General features: G+C 41.3%; 1 protein-coding gene across 1 annotated transcript in view; it reads right to left on the reverse strand.

The window, feature by feature from the left end:
* mid2 (midline 2) overlaps positions 1-19,497 on the reverse strand; it is a 133,687-nt gene extending 114,190 nt beyond the window's left edge. The window contains exon 1 of the mRNA XM_066649704.1: positions 19,383-19,497. The gene's annotated coding sequence lies outside the window, so the exon portion shown is untranslated. The remainder of the gene's footprint in view (positions 1-19,382) is intronic.
* Positions 19,498-25,328: the final 5,831 nt, after the last annotated feature.

The following is a 25,328-nucleotide window of genomic DNA, read 5'->3' on the forward strand; positions in this document are numbered from 1 at the left end:
CGCAAATTAAAGATGCACGGCAGGGCCCTGTCTGGCTTAATATTTGATGGAATCTGACAAAGTGTAAGAGCCTAAAGCTTCAAGTTGAGTTAGAGCTCACTTTACTGTCAAATTACCATCTGATCATCAAAGCTAAACAGGCCTCCATGTTCCAGAAAGATAAACATTGGGGAACTTTTACAACAGCAGTTTTCACTGGGTCACCTATTTATTATATCATTGCTTTTGAAGAAAAAAAAAAACATAATACATTTTATTCATGACAAGGTGAAAAGGTCTTAAAATGTTATGCAGGTATCACTTGTCTGCTTACACTAACACAGACCCAGCCCCCTGGACCCCGAGGGACTTAAAAACATGAACCTGGAGGACCAGGATGCCTTGCACCCTGTGGATCCCAAAAAGGGCAACCTCGAAAGATAACTCACCATATGTGGCATGTGAACTTGCTCAGATGGAAGAGGATCAGTGCCAAACAGACTTGGTTCACATACTGGTGAGCTGATGGCTGTCTGTCGAAACAGCACATTCCAGTTCAGCAACATGCAAGGCATCCCCTCAATTAAAGGCAAAGCCACTCTGTTCCTCCAGTTTTAGGCCCCATGGTGTGTGATTTGTCACTTTGCTTAAGGGCGAGACCTCCCTGTTCCTCCAGGTTGGCACTTCCTTCACCAGAGGAGTCCCTTCTGAATTCCCTCTATGTTCCTCTGGGTGTAGTACATAAATGCCTTACTGAAATATTGCCATATTAAATTCTAGTCAAAGTTTTTTCTGAGGTGCATTATATTCCCAGACAGTGATGATGCAGTTGTGTATTGATCAAGTGATGTATTTTTTAAATAAAGCCCAAAACTGAGTGGGAACTGACAGAGAGGCTGCCAAATGAATGCAGAGAATAATAAGGAGGCGTTCAGCTCCGGATGACATTAGCATTCTTCTCGATGCGAGGGCTGGCAGTGCATCAGAAAAAGAATGAATTTACAAAACCAAGCAAAATAAAAATTGAGGTGAAAGTGGCTTCTCGGATTTGAACAGTAATTGTGCTTTGACAGCTGCACTACTGAATCAAATGCTATAGTGACTCGTCTGAATCCTAATTTGGCCTCAGTGTGATCCAACATCGATCCTTGGCCTTCTACTGAATTGTTTTGATTTGTTCACATGACGTGTGAACAAGTCTTCATGGATTAAAATACTCTTTTGGGGTCACTCTTATTGGATTGGTTTGATGTATTTTAAATCTATGAGACTCTGTGCCATGCTTAAAAAAGTCGTATAATATATTAATAACATGTTCTGAGACTTTCATAGTATGTGTTATGTTTTCCTTTCTCCTAATAGCTATAACCCTATTCTGTCCAAGCTTTTGAAAATGGAGGCGGTCAGAGATATGGAAAAATATTTAGAAACAAGGGCTGGATGACAAATAGCACAATTAGATTATGGACCTAATGAGAACTCTAGATGGACATACAATATTTATCTGCACTGGACATAGATAAAGATTGCAGAATCACTCATCAATTACAGCTAACAAGATTAAGGCCTGGATAATGATACATTAGGCTCAGGCTAATGATAGTCCCAGTAATAGAATTTGGGTAATGTGATAGTATATTAAAGGCCAAGAACAGACCTCAGAATATGTTATGGTATTAGGGAGCTTTAAATACAAGACAGTGTTGAATTTCACATATGATATGATGGATACTAGAGGTGGGAAATGTAGCAAACAGTATATTTCACACTGCACAGGATTATTAAACCTAACTTAATAGAAGTATAACAGAAGCAAATCAAAACAACCGGAGTACCAGAGTAAACAGTGGCTAACCCCTATCACAATAGGAAACGTTGGTACTGACACAATAGCTTTTATTTGTAATCGATACAACTGTGATTAACAATATAGTTGCCTTTTAAGCCTATGGTTAAATGAAAAGCCTATGATATAAAATATAAACATAATATTATAGCACAATAATGTATTTGGCCCTGTGAAGGACTGGCGCCCCCTCCAGGGTGTATTCCCGCCTTGCGCCCAGTGATTCCAGGTAGGCTCTGGACCCACCGCGACCCTGAATTGGATAAGCGGTTACAGATAATGAATGAATGAATGAATAATGTATTTGCACTCATTTAAAGAGCAATGAAATTTAATGAAAATTTGATTTTAAAAGTTTAAATATTCTAAATAAATTCAAATCAAATGTATTTGTATTGCACTTTTTACAAATGATGTCACAAAGCAGCATTAAATGCAACTAACCAAAATGGGCTGAGCTCAGCAACAGTTATTGAGGTAATGTTTATACATTGTATGATAAATCAATAATAAAATAATGTATTTGACAGGCCTAGCTGATACAATTCTTTTTCCTTTACTCAGTCATCTACCTGAGAAGTAAAAGCACAGCTACGTAAAAATGATAACACTCAAGAAACTGCATATTCTATCAACATTATACTGTAGCACGTGTATGTGTACCTGGGTAAATATAGTTAATGCCCAGCTTTGCCTGTTAGTGCTGTTCCTCAGGATCTAGCAAGACAAACCTGTGCTAGACAAATGTGCTGAAGCTGCCTGATCAACAGTAAAAACTGGAACCCCTTTCTCAGACCCCTAGGCACTGTCTGCAGCTGTTGTGGAAATTGAGTAACGAGCAGAAACAGTGAAAACAGGCAATGCAGTGCAGGTGCAGTCAATGTTCCATTGGCCTTTATTCACACCATTAATCAGGGGTGAGAGAGTGCATCCTTCCAGTGCATTATAAAGGCCTCTCCAGAGCTCAGATTAGCCACAACGTGTAAAAAGCACGATTCTCAGCCAGCTCCTCTTAGAAGAATGAATCTGCTCAGACGGATCAGCCGCACATATTTCAATACAACTGCCAGCCAGTCTGGGAATGGCAGCGGCTGCTAGAGAAACATAAATATGGATTTATTCTGTTAACACAATCGCTCACAGAGAACACATTGCAGGGGAAAATTACGCACGCCTCACCGTTTATTGCGACACTTTCCTAGAGTTTCTTTTTGCATAGTTTGAAGCACACGTACCATGCAAAGCCGAGAAATAAGCAACGTGAGCACCCACCACGGTTTAGGCTCATGTCGCTATCCCACGCTTTCAGCCCCAGCTCGGGATTCAGGAAGGATAAGAGAAGAATGGACAACAACAAAGGTTTAGAAATAAATATATCATGTAGCCTAAATGTAACAGTCATATGCAAATGTTTGGTCAGGTGACAAGCTTCAATGTGTTCTACATAAAAATACGTTGACAGATTTACATATGGACTTTATTTTCTTTTCATTTTGTGCAGAATTTCTAATGATTTGTTTAACTTGGGCTCAGGGTAAATAATTCATCAAATGTGCCATAATTTTAGCACATGGGTTTAACATAAGTTCATATACAACATCTGAAGTGGGCTGTGAGTGTTGAGTGTCTTTCCCAAAATGCTTGATTGCAGTTATTTTCCTCTGTATACGTTTTAAATCATGTATATACACTATACATTTACAGTACCTGCTTTCATATATCATCATATAGAAGTGTGTGTGTGTGTGTGTGTGTGTGTGAGAGAGAGAGAGAGAGAGAGAGAGAGAGAGAGAGAGAGAGAGACTATGCATCCACACTGCCATCTAGTGACTGAGAGTGACCAAATTTCTCTTGGAGGAAAAAGAGAGTGGCTAATTTGTCAGATAATACACCAGGCACACAAACACATGTTCTCCAATTATTCTGGATAACTGTCATGACAAATTACACTGCACTGCTTTACAGGGTCTGCAGCCGAATAAACAAGACGAATAACAATAAGAGAACTAGAGAAACACAGACTATTTATATTCCAAATACTTAACACATTCCTGACAAAGCGATAACTATTGGACGACTTAAAGCTCCTAGAGTGAGTAAAATGTAAAAAGTGTACACTTTAATAGTGTGTTTTATGGTCATTACAAGCTCATAGCCAGACCCAGGGCCTTTGTTCAAACGACCTGTTTACTTATCTCCTAATGAAATGAAGTAATGAAACATGAGCTCAGCAAAAGGTCGTGGCACCTGTTTATTAAATAAATAATAACTATGCATTATACTAACACCCGTAATACACACTTCAGTTTAAAATGATCAAAACATATTACTGTACTGGGGTAACTGACCACCCAAAAAAGGCTGGAACACAGTTTTGTGCTCTGTTTCTGTATGAATTGGTAACGTCCACAAGAACACTGAGCTGTGATGATCAGCAATGCTTGTCATTTATTATTTCTGAAAGATTTTCAAAAAAGTTGATAGCAGAAAGATGATAACAGAAAAGTTTGTCAAAGAAATGTAATTAAATAAGTTAAATGTATATATCTATGTAAATCTATATACAGGGGCGACACAGTGGTGCAACAGGTAGGTGTCGCAGTCACACAGCTCCAGGGACCTGGAGGTTGTGGGTTCAAGTCCCACGTTGGTGGGTGGATTGGTGACTAATAAGTTTCCATAAGTGTGTGTGTGAATGAATATGTGTGTTTGTGTGTGTGTGTGTCGCCCTGTGAAGGGCTGGCGCACCCTACAAGTTGTGTTACTGCCTTGCGCCCAGTGATTCCAGGTAGGCTCCGGACCCACCACAACCCTGAACTGGACAGGTGGTTACAGACAATAAATTAATTAATTAATCTATATACACCTATACCCATACATATCAATATCCATCAACAATATCAATATGAGATGGTATGGACTGTGAATAATTCGGGTAAATTAGATTTTTTTTATATCCAAAACAAATGCTAAACTCCATTCACTTTTTTTACAACATTTTTAGGATTCAGTCCTCTCTTCACTCATGGGGCCAGGGAAACTTCAGACTGAGTAAACTGATAATATAAGTCTGTCTGTGAGGGAAAATAGAGGCAGTGGCTCATGGCTCTGGTTTTAAATTAGAGCAACTGAATGATACACTGCTGCTTGGGTTGTGATGGGATCGTTTGTTGGCGATGGGGTTTTAATAGGAAGTGCTCAGGTGCTGCTGGTTTCTGGGAGGAGATGTGATTGGACGTGTGGCAGGGGAATTTGGCCTGAGGAGGCTGTGTGGCTCATGTTCTGGCAGAGAGGCCGGTTTCAGAGTTCCGGAGTGGAAGTGGAAATTGAGCTCGGCTGGGGGGCTAGGTGGGGGACGCAGGGGGCACTTAGCCCTGCCACTGAACTGTACGGTTCAACCCAGGGACAGCCACCTGTCACAAGGCTATCCCCTTACCTCCAACAGACGCAGCACTGCACATGGGTGTGTGTGTGTGCGCAGAAGGTTTGGGTGTCTTTCCACATGACTGACACTCTTCCTAACCCGCTGTGAGCTGCTGCTGGTGTATGGTGCAGCCATACAAGCACAACATTTATACACAGTTCTGTGGGTGTTGTTTATCAAGGTTTGACCTCTGTGCAACCATGCAACCGTGCAACTCTGTAACCATGCAACCGTTACACTTCACTACAGAGTTAGAGTGGATTATGTAATGGAGGCTTCGGTGTATTACTTGGCGTATTGATAGAAAAGCCTGAATTACATGTAATTACTTATATCACATAAAGAAACAAGCAGAAACTAGAGTACTGAATTTTCTATAGATTTACAGTGGAACCTCGTACTCAATCCAGCTTCTGTTAGCTTAGAAACTGGAGTTAATTCTGTCTCAGGTTCCTGAGACACAGCTAAGTACTGTCACTGTAATATTTAGAAGTTGGAAATCTCACTTTGTGTAACTATTAAGTAAAGTCCTTGGGTAAAACATACCATAAGAGAGACACAAACGTTTTGCTTCCTGCAATATTCCACAAAACTATTACAGTGACCATGAAACATAGGGTGTGCCGTACTACTTCCATACAAAATTGCTTAAAGCAACACTAGGTAGAATTATATCCTTCAAATTAAAGGTTGCAAATTATTGTGATGCTCCACTGAGCTGTAATAGTGTGAACAGAGCCTGTGTTGTTGCTATTGCAGGTTTAATACTGCAGAAACAGCATTATGTAACATTTGGAGGAGGGTAGGAAACCACAATCTTTTTGATTTCAGGCCGGGGCTGTAAAAGTGAATTACACTCTGTAACTCTAGAGGGAGCCAAGGAACAAAACTACAGAATCTTACTTGGTGTTGTTTTAAGTTCATTTTACTAGTAAACAAGAAGAAAATAAATAAAAATAAAAGTAACATTTCTACTGAAAAGATCATTTTTTAAGTAGTGTAGTATCTCAAAAGGCAGCTGGTGTGCTTCAAAATGACATTTCTCTGAATGTTGTTTTTGAAATACTCGGCATTCCAATTTGCTTTGTACATTTCTGGCCAATGAACACGTGCACTAACAGAGCTGTAAGGAGAGGCATTTCCACCTCTGGACCTCTATGCTTTACAGTAATCTTAGTGCAGTCTGGTTGGAATACTTCAGGCTTTCTGCACACAAACAGTTGCCACCTCTTCTAATTTCTAGCGATGTCACTACGTAGAACTGGGTTGTGAGGAGTGCGAAAATTCTATTAGACAGTAATGCTTTCATGTATTATAGACTGAAAACTTCCTGCTATCCCAGAGCCCCTCTCTGATCCCAAGTTTTTCTTTTATAAATGTTTTGATATGTATGAAAATGTTAGATTCACATTGACTTTCCTGAAAGCACAGCAGGAGCTGGTATATTGTAATGATTCAATTAGATTTGGGACCAGTACCTTTCACAAAACTTTATTAAAGGGAGTCTTTAACAGCACTGACGTTTTTGAGGTGAAGCCACTACTCTTCTGTGACATGTTATTTTCTTCTAACAACATCTATGGCTCTTTTGTCACTTCAAAGATACAAAAAGAAAAAGAAAAGAAAAAGAAAAACATGGCACCCTTTGCCCTATGAGAGACATGAGGATCTTTTTTTCTGAAGAAATGAATTAAAACGTTATCTTGAGTGTCACTCCAAACACAAAGGTTATTTTTCTTCTTAAAGGCCCCAGGGGTGATATTTAAAAAACAGATTAAAAAGTGACAAAGGGACAAAGGGATTGGAACTGAGCGGTGGGGCTGTTAAAAAATGGCTGTAAATGTAAGTTTAAGGTGAGGATGTGATGATTAAATCCAGGATGCTGATCAGAGAAAGAGAGAGAGAGAGAGAGAGAGAGAGAGAGAGAGAGAGAGAGAGAGAGAGAGAGAGAGAGAGAGAGAGAGAGAGAGACAAAAGCTGTCCTGTCACTTGTGGCTGCCTACGCAGATCATGGCATAAGCATGTGACACGATGCCACCTTAAATAAGGATCTCAGCGTAAACAAAGTCCTGCTGGATCTGGGCCTTTCTCTGCAAATCTGCAATAACGTGCTTAGCAGTTAAAACTCAAAGCCCCACAGAGCACTGGCTTTTCACTGCTAATTGCTGCTTGCAGGAGATTTCAAAGCCTCTGCACTGTCAGTCAGTGTGTAGGAAGAGGCGCAGAGATAACAGACGCGACTGGAGGAAGCCATGCTCCTCTCACAAAAGCAGAACACAATGAAGAACATGGTCAAAGCTTTGGAAGTATGCACAAGCCCTTGGCAATAATTGGAGATTTAGCACAGAAAGACCTTTGATAATGCCATCCTTTGCAGTGGTGAAAGACAGATGTTGATGAAGTCATGGGTTGATTCCCATGGGTGACTTCCTCAATTAGAAAGTAGAAGTATTCTCAGACGTTAGAGACAACCGTATTTTAAGAAATGCATCCATGAAAAGTCTAATTAGCATCTTTTTGAAACGCATTACTTGAATCTACCTACAAATAACGGAACATATCAACAGCATACCATGTTAAATGTTGTCATAGGGTGTGTTCAGATATTAGTAGTTAAGTTTTCCTTGGTCTGGACTAAATTAGAAAATGATACATTGTCACATGGTAGTCCTGGTTTGCTTCGAGTTCACACAGACACATTACAATAAAAAAAAAAGTAAGTAACAAAGAAGGTACACTGCAGAGAGAAGACATTAGGAGAACACATTCTCTTCAACATGATTATTGTTACATCCGAGGACCTCATGCCCTGTGTTTGGTTCGTTTAGATGCCTTTGGTTCATATTTCATTCACATGAACAAACCACACCAGAGTTAATTTAGAAACTGATTGAGGTCCAACTGCTCAGGTGGTCTTGGCCCGCTTGTTTGGTCCACACCAAAAGGGAGCATTGGCTATTACTTGAACACACCCATATACTGTCATAACATGTTTGAAGCAATTATCATATTGCCATAAAATGCACCTTAATGTTATAACAGCTTTTGTATTCTTTTGAATGTTCTACCATAAATTTTTAAATTTCCTACCAAAGCTGCACTGATTTGCAATAATATTATAAAAGTCTGCTCCAGTCAGGAAGATCCTTCTAATGTAGCCTTGATTTCAAGGACCATTTAAATGGATGAAAATACAGAGGCTTCAAGATACTGTTTCTGCAATGCAACTTCTGGCTGTTCCTTCTGTATGTTTACTATAGATGAAAAACCTCTATGTATTTAAAATTACTTAACAATTTCTTATGGTGGGGCGGCACGGTGGTGCAGCAGATAGTGTTGCAGTCACACAGCTCCAGGGGTTCGAGTCTCGCTCCGGGTGACTGTCTGTGAGGAGTGTGTTGTGTTCTCCCTGAGTCTGTGTGGGTTTCCTCCGGGTGACTGTCTGTGAGGAGTGTGGTGTGTTTTCCCTGTGTCTGTGTGGGTTTCCTCCGGGTGACTGTCTGTGAGGAGTGTGGTGTGTTCTCCCTGAGTCTGTGTGGGTTTATTCCGGGTGACTGTCTGTGAGGAGTGTGGTGTGTTCTTCCTGTGTCTGTGTGGGTTTCCTCCGGGTGACTGTCGGTGAGGAGTGTGGTGTGTTCTCCCTGTGTCTGCGTGGGTTTCCTCCGGGTGACTGTCGGTGAGGAGTGTGGTGTGTTCTCCCTGTGTCTGTGTGGGTTTATTCCGGGTGACTGTCTGTGAGGAGTGTGGTGTGTTCTTCCTGTGTCTGTGTGGGTTTCCTCCGGGTGACTGTCTGTGAGGAGTGTGGTGTGTTCTCCCTGTGTCTGTGTGGGTTTCCTCCGGGTGACTGTCTGTGAGGAGTGTGGTGTGTTCTCCCTGTGTCTGTGTGGGTTTCCTCCGGGTGACTGTCTGTGAGGAGTGTGGTGTGTTCTCCCTGTGTCTGTGTGGGTTTCCTCCGGTTGACTGTCTGTGAGGAGTGTGGTGTGTTCTCCCTGTGTCTGCGTGGGTTTCCTCCAGGTGACTGTCTGTCAGAAGTGTGGTGTGTTCTCCCTGTGTCTGCGTGGGTTTCCTCCGGGTGACTGTCGGTGAGGAGTGTGGTGTGTTCTCCCTGTGTCTGTGTGGGTTTCCTCTGGGTGACTGTCTGTGAAGAGTGTGGTGTGTTCTCCCTGTGTCTGTGTGGGTTTCCTCTGGGTGACTGTCGGTGAGGAGTGTGGTGTGTTCTCCCTGTGTCTGTGTGGGTTTCCTCTGGGTGACTGTCGGTGAAGAGTGTGGTGTGTTCTCCCTGTGTCTGCGTGGGTTTCCTCCGGGTGACTGTCGGTGAGGAGTGTGGTGTGTTCTCCCTGTGTCTGCGTGGGTTTCCTCCGGGTGACTGTCGGTGAGGAGTGTGGTGTGTTCTCCGTGTCTGCGTGGGTTTCCTCCGGGTGTTTCCGGTTTCCTCCCACAGTCCAAAAACACAAGTTGGTAGGTGGATTGGTGATTTAAAAGTGTCCGTAGGTGTGTGAGTGAATGTGTGTGTTGCCCTGTGAAGGACTGATGCCCCCACCAGGGTGTACTCCCGCCTTGCTCCCAATGATTCCAGGTAGGCTCTGGACCCACCGTGACCCTGAACTGGATAAACGTTTACAGATAATGAATGAATGAATTTCTTATGGTATGGTGTTTTAGGTATTCAGTTTTAACTACCACTAGTCTCCACATTTTACTGTAGTGCAAAACTAAAGAGAAAACCTTTGGACACCATTCACATTTTGGCTGATGGACAACACTTTGATTAGGGAGAAAATAATGTGCAAGTTTGATTTATCATTTAACCACTGCTTTAAACCTCCCTCATTTACGGGAACTCTTGGCTTCTGGCAGCGCTACTATTAGGGTCTCAGTGGGAATGTAACACACTGAATGGTCATCACAACTGGAATGTCATTTCCCACACACTGAGGCAAAACACATCAGATGAATCAAGTTCTATTAAAAAAAAGAGTAGAAGGAGGAAAAAGAAAAAAATACCAAGATGGGCACAAACTTTCCCAGGATCCCCTTGATTGATTTCTTCAGAGGTATGTGGCTTTGCTTTTGTTAGCACCATGGATAGATTTCCTCTCCCGAGCCCTGGAATCCAGCAGCGGGAGCGGGAGGCAACAATGGCGGCCTTTATTTTGTTTCTTAAGGCGCAGCGAGACACTCCTGAGCATGGGGCGCAAAACAGTGCAGTGACCCAGAAGCTGTGGCTCTGACCTGGTCGGGTTTGAAAGCAGCCACTCCACAACCACGGGGGCTCAAAACAGAGGCACTATAGACCCGAAACTTCTGGCACAGAGTGGCCGTTAGCCCACTGAGAGACTGACTTCATTGTAGCTAAATGGTATAGAGTTGAAGGTTCAACTGTGGCACTGACATTTAACAAAGCCCTTAATTAGACAACTTTCTCACGAGTCACTGGAGACACTAATGTGACAGCAGACTCAGAGAGGGGAAAAGAGCATATAACATCATTTTCATGAGAAAATTACTGGAATTTAGCCAACATGAAAGTCAGAGAAAAATGACTAACTGGAAGTGGCTTAATAGCTGTGTTGGCATATGCTAATTGTATGCATCTGTAACCTTTCCAGCCAAATGCAAATAATCCATCTCCCATTCATGGGATGAGGGACAGACCAGCAGCTGAAGGTTGCTGCTAGCAGGGCAATTAGTTTTCTTCTCAGAACCAGTGCTTTTCTACAGAGTAACTCAAAACGACTGCAGAAAGGCAGGCACCGCAATTAGCTTATGGATGTTGTCTGAGGCCTGAGCTCGGTCTGTAATGGAATCAATGGCCTCAGATGTGCAGCAATATGTATCTGACAAACTGCTCAGCTCTTCATCAGCAGAGTTAACGTTTGCGGAAACAGAGGTAAAAGGCTGGCAGACCCATTGCCAATCTGTCACATGGCATATTTTAAAAGCTTAATGAAATATGCATGATAAATAAGATGCAGAGAAGATTGCATGTTACAGCTCCAGCTCTGGCATTACAATGCTACCCTCACAAAGTCTTGTTTGAAAATCTAGGCCATTTTCATCATAACAGCAGTTTGGAACAAGAGCAAAAACCCATTTCGTAGAGGACACGCAGTTGACATTGACGGAATAAAAAAAGAACGCTTGAAACGACAGCAAGACGTGGAGACACAGATAGCTATATTTCTATGGGGAAACTAGACTACATGGTTATTATGATAGCCTTCAAATCAAATATGAGACAAAGGACTCTAAGGAGAAACAGGTGGCTTGAGGAGACACTCTTTAATATAAAGGCTTCTAAATGGCCCTTTGTTGGAACATATGGTTCAGGATGAGCCTATAATTAGAAGAGTAGCTTTATATTCCTTTAAATTTCCAATGGTTAAAAGAAAGGGTCTATTCACAGACATCTGACCACGGCACCTAAGGAACTGTTCAAAGTCAGAAATCACCCTTCATTACATTTTATGAACAGAAGTATTGAGACACATTACACCTACAAGAGATTTTATTCTATTTATACAGGAGACTTCCTATTCTGCACCCATAGGCATTAACACAGAGTTAGCCCCCCCTCCCATTGCAGCGATAACGGCTTACAATTTTCATGGAAGGCTTACTTCAGGATTTTGGAGTGTGTGAGAATTTTTGTCCATTCATCCAAAAGAGCATTTGTGAGGTCAGACTCTGATGTTGGATGAGAGGGTCTAGCTCAGGGAATTTCAAGTAAATAAAAACAAGGGAAATGCTCTATCTGTTTGTTTTTTGGGGGCTGTGGTCAGCATAAGTTGAGGTGCATTCATTATTTGGTGAACCTGCTGTAAACAATGGATAAGGGTTATCTATGGCTCTGGCACTGTTCTGGGTAAAACAGACAGTAGCTCTGTGAAGTGACACAGCCTTGTTTCCCCTGGTGCAAACATGGGCCGGTTCACAGGACAACACCAATATTCTAAGACTTCTAAATGGACCCAATTCAAGAACCAGACTTAATTTGGGCCCTGTGAAGGACTGGCATCCCCTCCAGGGTGTATTCCCGCCTTGCGCCCGATGATTCCAGGTAGGCTCTGGACCACCCGCGACCCTAAATTGGATAAGCGGTTACAGATAATGGATGGATGGATGGATGGACTTAATTTGGTCAAAAGGTGCAAACTCAGAATCCCTGCTCTGTAACTGTGGGCTTCCACTTCATGGCTGAGTTGCTGTGGTTCCTAAATTCTTCCACCTTTCAGTAATACCACTCAGAGTTGATTTTGGAATATCTAGGAGGGAAGAAATTTCACAAACTCATATGTTGCAATGGTGGAATCAGCCCATTTCCTTGATTTATTGTAATCCCCGTTTGTATCACTCATTTCCCTTTACTTAAACTAGATTATCAATTTTTTACCTCTTGAGTGAACATTTAACAAACAAAAAAAGGGGTATCTAACTTGTGCACAGTGCTACTGTTTCTAATCTAACACATTTCACAGAGGTCATTGTTACATTGTCTTGTTTTGTCTTAATCAGTCTGTCATGGCTGCAGTCTGGACAACGCTCACCCTGCTGTTAGGCTCAGCAGACAAAACAATGAGAACAGCACTTTGAGCTGTTTAAGCTGTCCCTGTTGGAGAATTACAACACGTTTCACATCTTTGCTATTTTTATCAGCCAGGGCGTGACATGACTGACCCGTTGCTGTAAAAAGTTTATGACAAGCTGCCTGTCTGATTCAGCTCAAGCTTTCAGTGAAACTGACACAATGGAGGTGTGAAACCTTGAGGCACCAAAGAACTTTTACTGACACTGTACTGACTGTGGACCGTGCTTATGCAGGCTCCATCCTGTTAAAAAAAAAACCAACAAAAAAAAACAGTTCTAGCTCTCTAATAACACCAGGAAAATTTTAAAGCTCAAATGTTCCCTTTTGATGACTCTGGAAACTTAATATTAATTATCCGAAAATCCCTCAGGATAAATAACATGAGACTAAAAAGAGATATTAGATACATCTGTCCCAGATAGACATTATAATATCATTTACAACATTTACAACTGAGAAGGTTTTCAGACTTGGATGAGAAATGTTTGTGTTAAAACCTCAGAACATCTGAGCAGATGTGAGACTTTACTGAGATCTCTCCTAAAACTCAAGATGAGACATATGTGATATTATAGAGAGAAATATCTAAGCAGCAACATATCTCCTATGTCTGTTTATCGGACTGCACTGAAGAAACCACAGAGCTATTAGAGATCTCTTCTTTGATTTTTCTTTACTATAGAAACCTTCAGCCTTCATTACCTCCAGTCAAGACCAAAGAAGCAAGAGGCCAATAAGTGAGTCACTGGCCAGCTCTGTCACAGTGATGGAAAAATACAAAAGCAGACGACAGGATGACTCTTCCCTGAAGGAATTTGTTAGGTCCATCTCACGACCTATCCTAACCTTGCCCCTAATTTCTCCTATGCCACCCACCTCCAAACCACCAGAGAGGTTTTTTTTCTGAGCTTCTTTACAGGCAAGTGAGGTTGTCTGATTTTGTGCTGTGATACTGACAGTCATTCTGTTCCTCTCAGCTTGGAAAAATGCCTCTGTATTCATTTAAGTGACACTAATGTGCATTGTGGCTAATGAGCTTACAGCCATGGTAATTATTTCAGCAGGAGAGAAGTGACAACTTAAGGCATTTGGGCTCTGTGCATAACAAGCAAGACAGCGTACGGTTCTCTCACGCAAGACAAAATGGCACAACACCTTGCTGAGGATCAAGCGACAGTTATAAAAAAAAATGTACAGTGGTTCTTGGTGCTCATCTGAAGACCATTACATCAGGGACATGACACTTGATGAAGCAATGGATGTAAACAGAATTTAAGATGGTCTAATTGAAATTAATCATATATGAAGATTGTTTTGTCCTCGGATTACAGTAGTGAAGCAGCACATATATTGTAACCACACGCTGCCTATAGAGACCGTGCTGAACAAGAGCTTATTATTACTAGAGACTACAGGAAATGATTAACCAGGTCACAAGGTCAGAAGTGACCACAGTGGCAGATTTAACAGGACACTTTCAAGAAAAATTACCCGGAATCTTTTGGTGCTTTTCCACTGCATGGTGCCTACTCTACTGCACTTGACTCTACTCTGTCTTTTTGCATCTCCATTGCATTTTCCAAGCAATTCTGGTACATGGAACCGGGTACTTTTTTCAGTCCCTGATTACTCATGGTTCCAAGTGAGCTGAGTATGGACTAAATGTGATGGAGTGGCTAGAGAGACATGTCAATCATGATGAAATATTAGACATCCAGCAGAAATTTGGTTTTGGTAAAATCTCCAAACTACTGTAGAAATAACATTAGTTTTTATTTGACACAAAATGGCAGCTTGTAAAATTACACCATGGTCTGTTGAAGAGTTTGAGTCATTCAAATCCAGTGATGGTACGGAATAACTCTACTAGTCTGTGTGAACTGATGCACAGTTAAATTGTGTTCAGTCCTGAACAATAAAAACAACACATGAATTTGCACTATTAAACTATAAAACTATTAAACTATCGCAACTATATAAAACAACGCTTAGCATTACTGGGACAAAAAAGAGAGCAGAGCGGAGTAGAGTGGGTACAATTCAGTGGTATCAAAAGTGACATTAAATAATCTAAAAGTGTCAAGACCACATTTTAATGACAGGCCATTCCTTCAGACCTGCTAGATGTGGTGTTGGTGGGAAACTGCCCATTGCTGGCCAGACCAGGCTTAGCAGGTGTGTGTTTACATGTTCTGGTATTCAGGTGCTGTGGTAAATTTGACTTCTGTAAGAATTTAATACTTTCAAATTGTTTCCTTCTGACCTCCAACTCTGCAGGAAAGAATCATACTGAGACTCTTTCTGGGTGATTCTCTGATGCAGACAACCATGACAGTCAGCTGGGAAAACCTCTGTTTTAAGATTTATGCTGGCCTTCATGTTACAACTGAAACTGCCACATCCAGAAATTTCTAAGTGAAGGACTCTGGTTAGCTGCTGAATGCTAAAAATTAATGTTATGCTAGGATGAACTTGGCAGTCTTTGGCATAGTGTTCCCAGGACTCTTATCTGACATATGGCTCGGGGCAAAGCTGGACATTTAGGGCAAATTCACAAACCCAAAAACAACTTCACTTTAGTCAGCCTCACACTGAGGCCAAATTAATACCTCTCACAACGCTAACATTTTTAGCGCAGTTGCATGCATCTCTGGAAAAAGTGCCAGTATCAGTTCTATGGTTGCCTTCCATGGCTACAGTATACTAGGCTCCATTGAGTCATCATTCAGTGAGTGCTGAATGTGTAAGGTGAGAACAATAAACAAGGGTTTAAATCACCCCTCTAAGTATAACCAAGGCACAATGAATAGTTCACTGGCTAGAGTGATAATGCCTCGGCTGCTGCTGATGTCACTGCCTTTTCAAAGCCACTTCATTCTAAGATTCTTCGTGGCCAGCTGAGCTGAGAGCTTTCCCTGCAATGCTCTTGGAAAACGCAGGAGTCCTTCATCTTCAACCTTTGCACACTGAGAGTGAAATGAAAAGATTTCCGTTCCCGGTCCATTTCTCCTCAGCCTCTTGGCACAGTAGAATAAATTACAGTGACGCCAATTACAAAAACCGTTAATCAATCAGCCCCAGGGCCGCACTTACGTAAAGCGTTTAGCTCTGCATGAACTCAAGACCCTCTAATTGAATAACAGACCCCTGATGAGGAGTTAACACCACTAATGGGCTCCAGCCCTATCTCCTCTTGGATTTTTGGCACTGGGGACTGTGGATGGAAGACACTCTCTGCAGATACACCCTCCAGCTCTTCCAGCCCAAGTGAGACCGCCATCCCTGTGATAAGAATAGCACCATCATAGCCTTGAGAAATGCATTCGACACACCAGGTCAGCCATGGAAAATTACCTTCTGCACTTTCAAATATCGAAAAACTTCTTCCCTCTGGTGTTTTAAGGACAGTGGGGGAGAAAAGTTAAGATCCCTGGCAAGTGGAAAAAATGTCACAGTGAATTTTTTCACAGTGAAAAGAAAAGAAACTCAAAGAAAATGGCACTGTAAGGCCATGTGACAGCACTCCCATTTTAAAGGATTAACTGCCATAAGAACAATTGCAAAAACTTTATTTTATTTTCTTATGTTCTCAATAAAATGCAACTTTAACGTGGCCAAGCTGACTGATTATCTTGATATTTGTTAAACCCTAGTAGTCACATATTCTGTCACATAATCTGGAGTTATAAGGGAGGCACCTGACGGACCTCCAGCTCAAATAAACAAACAGTACTCACCAACAGCCTTGTTAACACTGGGTAGTATTTTTGTCATAACATTACACCTTCAAAATCATTGTAGTGCTTCACTGACCTGTAATAGTGAGAATGGCTCAAATTGTTTTACTCCTGGTCTAAAAATAACCCTGAAAATCCCGACAGGAAGTTGAAAAAAGCCAAAATAAACTGGGGGCAAGGTTTAAAACTGAGTAGATCATCCCTGCTATAAGTGCTTAGTGGTAGCTTAAGTGCACCACATGAGCCAGGCAGGGCTGGTAGTGGGGCTGCTGACAGACACCTCACGTCCTAATGCCAGGTACTTCCTCTCGGACAAAGCGCGTCACCCGAGCTGTCCAGCTCATTAAAATTCAAACAGTACCTCCCTCAGCAAACAAAGGATATGACAGATGGCTGTGGAGATAGCCACCAAGGAGAAATGCTTAGTGTAAAGGACTAAGGACTATATGCACAGAGGCTAATCTGGGTGGAGCAACAGCTGTCATGGACTCTCCATCCATTGGCAAACAACACGCAATAGATTCACATTCATTACGCCAACTATCTAAATAAAACCTTAATCCAAATAGCCACGTAAGGTTTGACGACACCCGAGACACCCACCCTTTGGCTAAATATGAAACCCAGAGGAAAAGCTGCCACCACAGTGAAAGGGAAAAAAAGTCACATTTTAAAGACTGTGGCTGAAATGTCAGCAGCAGAAGGAGGATGTCATATCATTTTTGCTGTTTTAAACTGAGGTAACACAACTGGTGACAGAGGTGATGGCCTTCTGTTGATATAGCTTACAGCTAGCAGAGCTATGAGTATGACATTGATTACATATTCACAGTGCAGTATGCTGATTTCTAGCTTGCACAATAATGTGGTCCTGAACATTTCTGTTGGGATAGGAAGACAGGGTGGCATTCAGTCACATACACTCCACTCAAACAAGTACTGACTGAATGGATCACTCAAGAAAACACAAATCCAATACTCCTCAGCCCAGTAATGATGAGCTTCATATCCTTCCCCATTGTTTCCATGGCTGCCCATGTGCAGCTGCTCCAGGGTGTCCCATTCCGTTTGTTTTTTTTGTGAGTGCCCACAGAGGTAACTATAAGAAAATATATGTCTGTGCACCATTAATAAGTTAGTGATTTCCTTTTTTATGCTGTATACAATTAAGTGCAATCCTTTTTCTTTCAATACATATTTAAACTAATTATTTGTGCAAAAAAGGAAGAAAAACAAAGGAAAACCAGTAAAAATCACGCACATAGAAATAAAAATTTGCATGATATCAATATTTATTTAAGTGATACATTAATGTGATATTCAATATTATATGTAAATATATATATTATCACAAGTGGGAATGCATATTAGAGGTCATACGATTTAACTCATAATAAAGATCTAACACATTTTGGAATGGATTCAAAGAGCAATTCTTGTTTGAACTTGGCTCATTGGAAATAGTTCACCTACAGCGAGAAGAGGCAGGTGTTACTTGTGAAGTCTATGGGGATTAATGATATGTGAAGTTGTAGAAGTTCAGACAGAGGTGAACTGAACAGGTGAACTGGTTTAGAGTCACCTGCAATGACCTGATTAAGCGGCACGCTTTTTTTCAGCATTTATTACCTGCTATCAATCCTACAATAATCAGTTATATGAACATATGCTGCAGCAGTCAGAGCTGGAGAACACTGGAGAAATATATTCACTGTTTTAGAGCTCTTCTGGGACCTCAATGTGAGCTGCATGTGTTAAATCATCACTGGGGGCATGTTCATTCATCACTGGGGTTTTGCTGTTAGTCCTAAAGGGTCCAGAAGACAGAAAACAGGGTTTTCCTTACTTTGATGTAGTCAGCTATTTTTTTCTTTAAAAAAAAAAAGTCAGTCCATTCCACAGTCTGTGCAGTTGATATATGAAGACATGGGGACATTGTTTTACTGATGTCTCATAAATCATTGCACCTATATACATGTAGGGCATGGGTAAAATCACTATGGAACTGATGGCTCTGAGCATGCACTGATAAGACCAGCACGGCTGAGCATGACCTTAGTCAACAGGGAGGCCAAGGAAACATGGTTAAAAGAATACTTTAGTGAAATTGGAAGGTGGTGGGTCTGGAATGCCAGCCCTCCCTGTTCCTGCAGGTGTCATGGGCTTGAAGATCTTGCGAGGTAGGGCTGTTAGAATGCGGGAAGCGGGCTGGGCCCTGTCAATAAATGCCTATGTGTAGGTGCATGATATTCATCATCTTATCTTGTATCATTCAGTCTATTCATCAGTATTCAGCCTAGAGCACTTTAGCCCCACCCATTCTTTCTGAAGTTACAAAGAGTGTTACACCGCAGAATGAAGCAGCCAATCAGAATTGATTTACACAGGCTATGACAGTCAGAAACAGACAGAAAGGAGGAAACAGAAATGTAAATATAGAAGATGAGATAGAACTGAAGAATAATAACTTTCTATTGATTTTATATTATATCTGTTGTCTATCTGATGTTATATTATTGTTGCAACGGAAATAACATTCCAAGGCAACTTGTTGCTGAACGGTTACTTGTTCCGTCAATTAGTCTAAATGATGTTTATAAAAGATAGTAACCAAAGCGTACGTAGTAGCCTCTCCACGCTCGGGCGCACACATATACGCACGAGGTGCAACAGCTGGGCAAATCCAGCACCCATACATACGCACACACACACACACATACAGTTTCACCACACAAACACTGCAGTACACTTACGCGTCTCTATCGCGCGAGCTGTAAACAGACATATCCGAACCCAAAGCTCGCCTACCTCACGCGCACAGGCGCTCGCTCTGTCAGTCCACTCTAGACGTGCTGCTCACGCGGTTCCTCGCGGCAGAAAGTTGAGCGTGACCGCGAGTCCACTCTACGCTGGTGCCGTGGCTGTGTAAATGAGGCTGGAGAAGCTGGTGGTCTCGCTCACTGTCCACCATGCGCGAGCACTCGGACCATATTCCGCCTCCGTCAGCCTCCTGAAGTAACACACTCCCCGAGGACACGTGACCATCCCACGGGAAGAGATTTTACCGAGCAACCCCACCTCCCCAAACACATACACACAGGCATATGTACACAACATGCACTCTCTCTCACACACACACACACACAAACACACTCCTTCTGGGACTCTCCCCTCGCACTTAGAGGAGCCCTGGATTCTTTCGCACAGTGCACGAGGGCATGCTCGTGGCCAGGAGTGTGTTACTGTAGTTACGTGCGCTTTAATGAAATGTGCAGGCAGCACAGGGCAGTGTACATGTGTGTGTGTGTTTGAGTATATGGTCCATGGGCCGTTGCCACTATAAAACAAACTTAGCTTCTTCTCAGAATTTTCCGTACCACCTTAAATCGTGCAGCAAAAATAAATAAATAAATAGAAATCTAGAGTCAGTGGCTTCTTATTAAACGCTCCATTAGTCTTCAGTTCAAGAAGACCGCCCAAGAGCATGGACATGTGACTTTACACTGAGCGATTAAAAATAGACCACTTTGGTGTGCCCTTTCTTTCCCTCTTTCCTGAATTTTTGCTCAATTATTTGTCTGTTAGAACACTTCTAATATTCTTGGATATTTCTATTTTGTAATAATAATAATAATAATTATTATTATTATTATTATAATTATACCAGGCCACTTTGCCACTTCTTTTCCAACATCAATAGAGAAACCTGAAATATTAGTATTTTCTTAGAAAAATCGAAGCTAAAAAACTGCAATAGCACAAGCGGTGGCTCCAGGGTCCTGGGGTCATGAGATCGATCGTCGCCTTGGGTCACTGCCTGTGAGGAGTTTGGGGTGTCCTCCCCTGACCACTCTGGCTGCTTCACATTCTTCCCAAAGTCCAAAAAAACATGCTGGTGGATGGGCTGTGTGAAACTGTCCACAGGTGTGAGTATACAAGAGACTCAGTGTGAGTGTGCGACCTGATCAGAATGAGGGAGATACTGAAGATGAATGAGTGAACTACTGATCTTAAAGGGGACTCCCACTGATTTTTTCCCCCCTGATTTTCTGAATAGCCACAGCAGAGCCATTCAGAGTGATCTGACAGGAAATGTTTCATTCTACAGAAAACTAGTGTCAGAGTCAGAACTGTTCACACACGCATGAAGACTGTGAACAGTTATGACTCTTAAGCTCATTTACATAATGTTATTATATGAAATTGTTACAAATACTTCACTTGCCATCTATCTTGCAGACCATGTCTCAGCCAGGATGTTCCAGGCTCCTTGGGTCCTGGGTTTAATGATGTGAGGAATTTAGTGTGTTTTCTCCATGTCTGTGTGGGTTTCCATGTGCTCCAGTTTCCTCCCACAGTTGAAAAAATACATGTTGGCAGTCCAATATTGTCCAAAACTGTGCACAGGTGTGAGTGTGTGATGCCTGGATGAGGTCTGTCGTTGAATCAGTCAATATATGAACAGTTCTGCTGCTATGATTAACAAGGTAATCACAGGAAAGTTCTATATAGGAAAAACAAATTTGGCAATAACAGTAATTATGATTCTATGCTGCACAATGAACGCCTGTAACTTGCATTCTTAGAGGAATGAAAAATCCTTGAGCTTGTCTATGGACTGTATACCATTGTATGTATATATTCTGCAATACAAGAAAATAAAGGACTGAAAGTTAATGAATTTGAAGTAACACTATTAAACTGCAGCAGTCACATGGAGCAGGAGTGAATGCCACATTCTTGCTTTAGACCACATTGGAGCCCCTCCATTAAAAGCAGATTTCAAAGTGGAAAATCTCTCCTTGGAACATTTGCTGACTGCTAACCCCATTATATAACCACTCAGAGAGGACAAACGTTGCACAAGTAGGTATTTAACTCAACTTTTTTTTCCCCCCCAAATCCCAACATAAACAACTCGTGCACTCATTTGTGCTCTCGGAATGCGTGACGCAGGCCTGAAACCCCTTTCACAGACAATTAGTTCCAGTGTGTAAAATGCAGTAGGATCTCACTAGCTGACACACTGCTGGAAGTTTGTGAAGCTCCAGTGCAGCTGAGGGTGTCAACTGTGAGGGCCAGGCTGAGTGCATGCAAAATTCGGAATGGCAATTACTGTGGGCGGTAGATTCCAGCTTGAGTAAGTCTACCCTCCATGCTGTGCATTAAAGATTATAGCCTGCTCCTACTGAATCAAATATCCCTCTGTACTCCAGCTTCCAGCAGTCACTTGAACCCTGAATTCAAGTGGTCACATCAGTATTCATGCTCAATAACTCACATAATTCCCACATTGCTTGATTACACATGCACAGATGAGAGGTAAAAATAGAATTAAGTCCAAGTCAAATGAAAGGGCAAAAAGGCTTTAGACAGCAATCAGGGGGAAAAAATGCAGTCCCTAAAGGATCCTTTGTATGAGATTCTTGGTCCAGTGTGTGTCTGAGGGCCTTTCAGATCTTCAATGACTGGGACTCAATGTATCTCTGTAGAGAAGCTGAGCTCTATGTAAATAAGTTTATTTGATTATAACATTTGATTCAGATTCACATTGTTAATGAACTGACAATAATTAGTTGCCATTTTGAATTTTTCTGTACATATAGTGGCTATTTTATTGTTGTTTTTTTTTTTTAAGAATTGTAAGTTACATTGTCATTAGACATTTCAGAATCTTGGAAAGACAAAGCATGGATTGTTTAAAAATATAACACATAAATCGATTAATCAGTGAAACAACAACAACATCAGCATTTGTTTAAAGAAATATCCTACATCCAATACCCAAGTAAATAATGAAAAATGTGTAATAAAATGAACTAAGTTGCTTTAGTCAAGGCTCAAGACATCTGACCCCTAGCTGCTAAGTAGGTGAATTACAATAACAAGGTTTTCTATGCAAAGACAACGGTGAATGCTTTATATGGGGCATGAGTGAAACAGATTTTCCCAGGAACAGAATGCATATGTGCTAATGCTGTTGCCAACTTAACTTTTTCAATCCATATTCTTCATATTTTGCAGCTTATCTGAATTTGCAAGACATGAAATGAAACTGAGCAATGCACCTTTAATGCCTGTAAGATCTACCGCACAAAAGCTAAATAAACTAAATAGTACTTTCTGAATACACTGTTAGAAGCCAGAGACTTTGCTTTATGAAAGTTTTATGATAATACTTTGTGCAACAACATATTTTAAAACCCATTTCTGACAAAGAGGTACAGGGTGTAATGAGGTAAAACAGTCTGACCAAGACATTCAGAGGAAATCAGTAGATTCGCTGTTTTTTTAGACTGTAAATAACACAGCATTATTTGTGCCGTAGACAGCACAAGTACTGTCTCCAACCCTAGAAAGAAATGTGAGTGGGCAGGTTTCTCTACAGTACCCCATTTCATATCAAACTCAGAATGACTTTATTTATGTCTCAGTGACTGAATTATGCAGAAATGTTGAATCAGTGGCAGAATTCCCCAACTGTATTGAGCTACTGACAGAACTGCTGTGGAGCCTTAGTACATTCAGCATGTATCAGGATAGGGACTGAAGTCTGGAATACACCATAGAGCTGTAAAGTCAGAGGAGTGTCCAGGCAGTATGTGATACAGACACTGTCTTCACCAAAACACAAACACAAAAAAATTAATTACTGACTTAATGTTGGCACAAGAAGGGTACCGATCGAAAAGTAGTTTAATTTCCTCATTGATACATTGATTCATTCATTTATTATCTGTAACCGCTTATCCAATTCAGGGTCGCGGTGGGTCCAGAGCCTACCTGGAATCATTGGGCACAAGGCGGGAATACACCCTGGAGGGGGCGCCAGTCCTTCACAGGGCAACAGACACACACACATTCACTCACACACTCACACCTACGGACACTTTTTGAGTCGCCAATCCACCTCTCATTGATACAGTATATTTAAAAATGTTAAATGTTAATGTAAAAAGAAAAATGTTATTTCTAAAAAACATGGATACAGTGTCTTTGATGTGGAGCAGTTCATAAACATGAGTGAGTATGTGTGTGAGTGAGAGAGCTAGAAGAGGAGCTGTTTTGCATCTAAAAGATTAAAAACCATCACTTTTTGTCTGAGCAATAGTAAAAAAAGAGTAAATGTAACTCATATATAATCATTTATTTAATCACAATTTTCAGCGTTTGCTTTTATCTGATCTGTCAGATTATTATTTTTGGTTGTGCATCATCCCTACTGTGAACAAAAAGCAACAGCACAAGCTAGAACAGCAGCTCACATCATCATCTCTGCTTCATCACCTCGGCACCCAGCAAGTGTGCAAAGAGAAGCCCTGAGGGAAAGCGGTAGATTTCAGGAACATGTGAGTGTATCTAAGCCAAACAGCTACGGCTTTAACTGAAAGCAGGGGTAGACCCCCTTCCCTAGTCTGTTTATTTAAAAAAAAATGTTATTTTTATTTTTTTATGCAGTGCGACTGGTAGCGGCTGCTGGAGGCAGAGGGAAAAAGCATGTGCTGAATACTGGAGATGGCAGGCTCTTCTCTCTGCTTCACTGCAGAATGCTAAGCAGGTAAAGCCCTGAAGTCATGAGTCAGAGGCAGAGCCCACAAGCCAACAAAACAGCCCCCTAAAAAGCTCCTACTTCTCTCTGCGTTTATTGTGAAGGCAAAAGCAGGATACAACCCATTTGCCATTTCGCTCTCTCTAGAAATAGCAGTGGTTTTCGTGTGCACGCTTGGTGTGCAATTGTTCGTGGCAGCCTTAAAACAGGAGCATTGGTTCCAGATGAGCCGAAAGCAGCGTTTTTCCCAAGATGCTCATTAGCACTGAGCTGTTGATAGTAAGCATGGGAAGTGGAACAGAATTCAGCCATCGCAGAGTCACTCTCCTTTGGAGTTTATATAGGGACAAAGCCAGGGGGTGGGGGGGCTGCCAGGTATTCAGCTTGAAGCTGGTCTGCTGGATAACAGTGATCAAGGGAATCTAAGGTGCTGTCGCTTAGCCCACGCATCTATCTTTTTGTATATACAAGTCCCATTTAAAATGCACAGATGCCACTTAAGAAGGAGCCTGTGTAATAACTATATGACTTCATTGGAAATGCCACTGGTGTTTTGCAACCAATGGCAGTTACAGCAATAACTGGGAAACATCATTGCAGTCTAAAATGAGATTGGAGTTGCCAGGTTGGTTCTTAATGTGCATGAGCAAAAAAAAAAAAAGATTTTATTGGATACCACTTTAAAAATTGACTGCAATTATAAAGGTTTATGAATGATTTAAAAAACGTATTTAATACATGGTTATTAAATAGGTTGTAAACACTATTAATAATAATTTATAACAAAGATAGAAAGAAAAACAGTCATCTATTTTTGTCTAATACCGAGAGTGTCAGAGAACTTATTGAAAATGAAAATGAGTGTGAATTTATTAATTTCACATGTTAAGATACACAAGACTTTATCACTGATGTATGAAAAGACACTCTGTTGGTGGTTAATTCATTAAACTGTTAAAAATATCAACAAATAGGTGCTAAAGCCAACAAGCTTAATGCTGACTGATGTAGAAGACAAAGTGAGGTCAGTATCTGATGTGGAACAGTTTAGGTGGACGTGGGTTCACTATTTAGCAAACAACAAATCACCATTGCTTTTTCTTTCTTGTGGTATAACTGATTATTAATGACTATTATTGTATTAAGAACATAATTAATGACCATTAATAAAGAGATTTTAAACCATTTATAAACCTTTATAAGTG

This window comes from Hoplias malabaricus, chromosome 17 (genome assembly GCF_029633855.1).
Source record: "Hoplias malabaricus isolate fHopMal1 chromosome 17, fHopMal1.hap1, whole genome shotgun sequence".
Lineage (NCBI taxonomy): Eukaryota > Metazoa > Chordata > Actinopteri > Characiformes > Erythrinidae > Hoplias > Hoplias malabaricus.